General features: G+C 62.4%; 1 pseudogene; it reads right to left on the bottom strand.

Moving 5' to 3' along the window:
* Nucleotides 1-5000, bottom strand: part of LOC124621126 — a 7959-nt pseudogene that overhangs the window by 2296 nt on the left and 663 nt on the right.

The raw sequence follows: 5000 nt of genomic DNA, 5'->3' as shown, positions 1-5000 counted from the left end.
TGACGGCGGCAGAAGATGACAGTGCCGCACCGTCAATGGCGATGTGTAGGCGCGCCGCCCACATTTCCCCAACCTGCGTTGACGATTTGAGGAGGTGGCCCTCCCACATTAGGTGGCGCTCCAGCACCTCGATCTCACGCTGCACCTCATCCATGCCTGCACCGTCGCAGGCTGGCCCTATCTTCTTCAGCGCCAGGAGACGGGACCGACGGAGGGTCGGACCCATCCATCGGCAAGATGGAATGCCGAGGCCCCCCTGGGCAACAGGAGCGTGGAAGTATCCCAGGGGGGTGTCCGCCGGAAGGCGGAACCATCTCCTGACGGCGGCCCGGATGGTAACGTCGGCCGACTTCAATGCACCCACCCGGGTGCGGCTGAGGGCCAGCCCGTGGTACAGGCCAGGGAGAAGTACGTTGGTGAGAGCGTGGAGGCGCTGTTGCGGCTTCAGCGGAGCTCGGGAGATGACGTCAAGCTGCTCCACCAGGTGGCTACGTGGATTGAAGACACAGCGACCCGCCGTGGAAAATTGCAGCCCCAGGTACCGGAAGGTTTCACCCACACGCAGGGCAGGCATGGTGGTATTGCCTGCTGTGAAGGTGACATTGCTGTCCACCTTCACCTTCTTCTCGCGCCCTGACGCGACTAAGGCGAGGGTGAAACACTTCCGGGCGTTGATCTGCAGCCCCAGGTGGGCGAGGGCTGCGGTAGCTGCGTCGATGAGGGACTGCAAGCCCCTCGGGGTCGCTGCAAACAGCAAGACGTCATCTGCAAAGGCCGCAGCGTTGACTCTGCGACCGAGGATCCGAGCTCCGATGTGGGAGGGCAGTTGGCCTAAAACGTAGTCCACCGCAAAGTTGAACAGGAGGGGGGAGAGGGGATCGCCCTGGCGAACGCCCCGTGCTGGCTGCACAGACACGCCCACGCCGGCGCCGTCCGCTATCACTGTCGTGCTGCCCTCGTAGCACCGCTCGACATACTCGACAAAGCAATCCGGCAGGCCATGCGCCTTCAGCACGGGGCGAAGGGCAGCATGATCTACCGAATCGAATGCCTTAGATACGTCGATCGATGCCACAAAGACAGAGCGGCAGGAGCGAACTGCGTCGGTGAGAGCGGTGTCGAAGATGAAGGTATTTTCCAACATCCCATCCCGAGGGATGAATGCCCGCTGACGTTCGTCCACAGCACATGCGCGCATCAGGCGTGACGCGAGAACCTTGTGAAAGGTCCGCGCCAACACCGAGCAGACCGTAATGGGGCGAAAGTCAGCGGGGGATGTTGGTGCAGCCGTTTTCGGGAGAAGGGACGTCCGCGCGCGAAGCAGGCGTTCCGGAAGGGCGCGGGCCAGAAGGAAGAGATTCATCACTTTCACCAGGACTTCGTGCGGCAGGCGCCGCAACTCCGCTGGGGTAAGGCCGTCCGGCCCGGCTGCTGATCCCCTGGGCGGCAACGCGGCGGCGACCTCCTCATGTGTGACCGGCCCCCATATGCACTCAAGAGCGACAGGCTCTGAGTGCGGGAGGAGGCGGTCACGAATGAAGCCCGCGGTGGAGATGGGCTTCTTGGTGAAGAGGTCCGCCCAGAAGTCCAGCAGACCAGGGATGGCAGGTGGCGGCTGGAGCAGGGTGCCATCCAAGAGGCCGCGCACGCAACGTGCACGCGACCGTCGGAAGGCATCCTGCGTTCTCGCGTACTCCCAGCGGCGCCGCTTGCGCTTCTGCGTCGGCGGCGCGGCAGGCGGCCGCTTCGATGGTTGGCGCGGCCGCTGTGTCCTGGTGATCGATCTCTCCCCTCTGGACCCGACCGACGCAAGGGCATCCGGGAGCATGCCCAGGATGACATCGGGCGGCGTGCCCCGCCCCAGACCTATGACACGATCCAGGGCAGAGAATCGCTGGGCGGAAGCGGGTAGCCCCGCCAGATGCTCCCAGATGGCGGCGTCAGTCGGCCCCTCCGGCGGCGGCCCGGTGGTGTCGGCCGCGAAGTCCTCGGCTGCGTCGACGGGCGGCGCAGCGGCCTCGCCCGCGTCAGGCAGCGGGCTCGCTGCTCCCCGGCGGGACGCCGGCTCTTCCCCCCGACCGATCTCAAGCGCCTCCATGAATTGGCGGACAAGCTGCTTGTGGGCAGCTTGCCGCCGTCGGCACTTGATTGCCTCGAGCGTTCGGTCGGGGAACATCCTGATGAGTTCTTGATTGACGAAGAAGAACCGGGCGTCCCTCTCAAGGAACAGTTCGGCCTCCGCCTTGGCGAGCGACAGGACTTCTTCCTCTGTCCACCTCGCGCGATGCCTCTCCGTGACGATCTCCGCGTTGGCGGCCGCAAGATGTTGGCGGCGGCGATGGACCCCGAGACCGTTCTTGGTTGTAAAGCTGCGGTGGCACTCACTACAGGTATACATAGCTGCAAAAGTTACAAGATTTTCGGCACGGCCGGTTGGCCGGCTAGGTGCTGGGGGAGTTGGGGTGGCACCTTCAGCGGAAGGGCCACCACTTATTCTCTGCTTACTGCCCCCAACTAAAAAAGGGATAGTGCGAGGGGGGGCTGGTAACCCCCCCAAGCCCCTGGTGCGGTCTTCCACTCTGCGAAATCAGCGGGCCCACGAGAAGGGGAGAAGACCGCAGGAGAGGAGAGGCTAAGAGGGCTAGGCCCATGTATTGCGCATCACTCTCCCTGTAACTATAACCCAAGGAAGGCACCTCGCAGCAGCAGCACGACTACATCAAGACCGCACTTCGAGAAGCCAAGTCCGGATGCAGCCACACCGCCGCCACTTGGCCACCTTAAGAGAGTCATAGTTACTCCCGCCGTTTACCCGCGCTTGCTTGAATTTCTTCACGTTGACATTCAGAGCACTGGGCAGAAATCACATTGCGTCAACACCCGCTAGGGCCATCGCAATGCTTTGTTTTAATTAGACAGTCGGATTCCCCCAGTCCGTGCCAGTTCTGAGTTGATCGTTGAATGGCGGCCGAAGAGAATCCGCGCACCCGCGCGCCCCCGGAGGAGCACGCTAAGGCGGACGCGGCCTCGCAGCAAGGAAGATCCGTGGGAGGCCAAGGCACGGGACCGAGCTCGGATCCTGCACGCAGGTTGAAGCACCGGGGCGCGAACGCCGCGCAGGCGCGCGCATCCTGCACCGCCGGCCAGCACGAGGCCAACCAACGGCGAGAGCAGACCACGCCCGCGCTAAACGCCCGCACTTACCGGCACCCCTACGGCACTCACCTCGCCCAGGCCCGGCACGTTAGCGCTGACCCACTTCCCGACCAAGCCCGACACGCCCCGATCCTCAGAGCCAATCCTTATCCCGAAGTTACGGATCCAATTTGCCGACTTCCCTTACCTACATTATTCTATCGACTAGAGGCTCTTCACCTTGGAGACCTGCTGCGGATATGGGTACGAACCGGCGCGACACCTCCACGTGGCCCTCTCCCGGATTTTCAAGGTCCGAGGGGAAGATCGGGACACCGCCGCAACTGCGGTGCTCTTCGCGTTCCAAACCCTATCTCCCTGCTAGAGGATTCCAGGGAACTCGAACGCTCATGCAGAAAAGAAAACTCTTCCCCGATCTCCCGACGGCGTCTCCGGGTCCTTTTGGGTTACCCCGACGAGCATCTCTAAAAGAGGGGCCCGACTTGTATCGGTTCCGCTGCCGGGTTCCGGAATAGGAACCGGATTCCCTTTCGCCCAACGGGGGCCAGCACAAAGTGCATCATGCTATGACGGCCCCCATCAACATCGGATTTCTCCTAGGGCTTAGGATCGACTGACTCGTGTGCAACGGCTGTTCACACGAAACCCTTCTCCGCGTCAGCCCTCCAGGGCCTCGCTGGAGTATTTGCTACTACCACCAAGATCTGCACCGACGGCGGCTCCAGGCAGGCTCACGCCCAGACCCTTCTGCGCCCACCGCCGCGACCCTCCTACTCGTCAGGGCTTCGCGGCCGGCCGCAAGGACCGGCCATGACTGCCAGACTGACGGCCGAGTATAGGCACGACGCTTCAGCGCCATCCATTTTCAGGGCTAGTTGCTTCGGCAGGTGAGTTGTTACACACTCCTTAGCGGATTCCGACTTCCATGGCCACCGTCCTGCTGTCTTAAGCAACCAACGCCTTTCATGGTTTCCCATGAGCGTCGATTCGGGCGCCTTAACTCGGCGTTTGGTTCATCCCACAGCGCCAGTTCTGCTTACCAAAAGTGGCCCACTTGGCACTCCGATCCGAGTCGTTTGCTCGCGGCTTCAGCATATCAAGCAAGCCGGAGATCTCACCCATTTAAAGTTTGAGAATAGGTTGAGGTCGTTTCGGCCCCAAGGCCTCTAATCATTCGCTTTACCGGATGAGACTCGTACGAGCACCAGCTATCCTGAGGGAAACTTCGGAGGGAACCAGCTACTAGATGGTTCGATTAGTCTTTCGCCCCTATACCCAGCTCCGACGATCGATTTGCACGTCAGAATCGCTACGGACCTCCATCAGGGTTTCCCCTGACTTCGTCCTGGCCAGGCATAGTTCACCATCTTTCGGGTCCCAACGTGTACGCTCTAGGTGCGCCTCACCTCGCAATGAGGACGAGACGCCCCGGGAGTGCGGAGGCCGCCGCCCCGTGAAGGGCGGGGAAGCCCCATCCTCCCTCGGCCCGCGCAAGGCGAGACCTTCACTTTCATTACGCCTTTAGGTTTCGTACAGCCCAATGACTCGCGCACATGTTAGACTCCTTGGTCCGTGTTTCAAGACGGGTCGTGAAATTGTCCAAAGCTGAAGCGCCGCTGACGGGAGCGATTATTCCGCCCGAGAGCATCCCGAGCCAACAGCGGCGCGGGTCCGGGGCCGGGCCAGGTAGGTCCGTCATCCGGGAAGAACCGCGCGCGCTTGCCGGGAGCCCGAGCGCCCAAAGGGGCGAATCGACTCCTCCAGATATACCGCCGGGCAGCCAGCCAGGACACCGGGGCTCTGCCCAACAGACGCGAACCGAGGCCCGCGGAAGGACAGGCTGC

The sequence above is a fragment of the Schistocerca americana genome, chromosome 6 (genome assembly GCF_021461395.2).
Source record: "Schistocerca americana isolate TAMUIC-IGC-003095 chromosome 6, iqSchAmer2.1, whole genome shotgun sequence".
In the NCBI taxonomy this organism is placed as follows: domain Eukaryota; kingdom Metazoa; phylum Arthropoda; class Insecta; order Orthoptera; family Acrididae; genus Schistocerca; species Schistocerca americana.
This window is presented reverse-complemented; position numbering and strand designations above follow the sequence as displayed.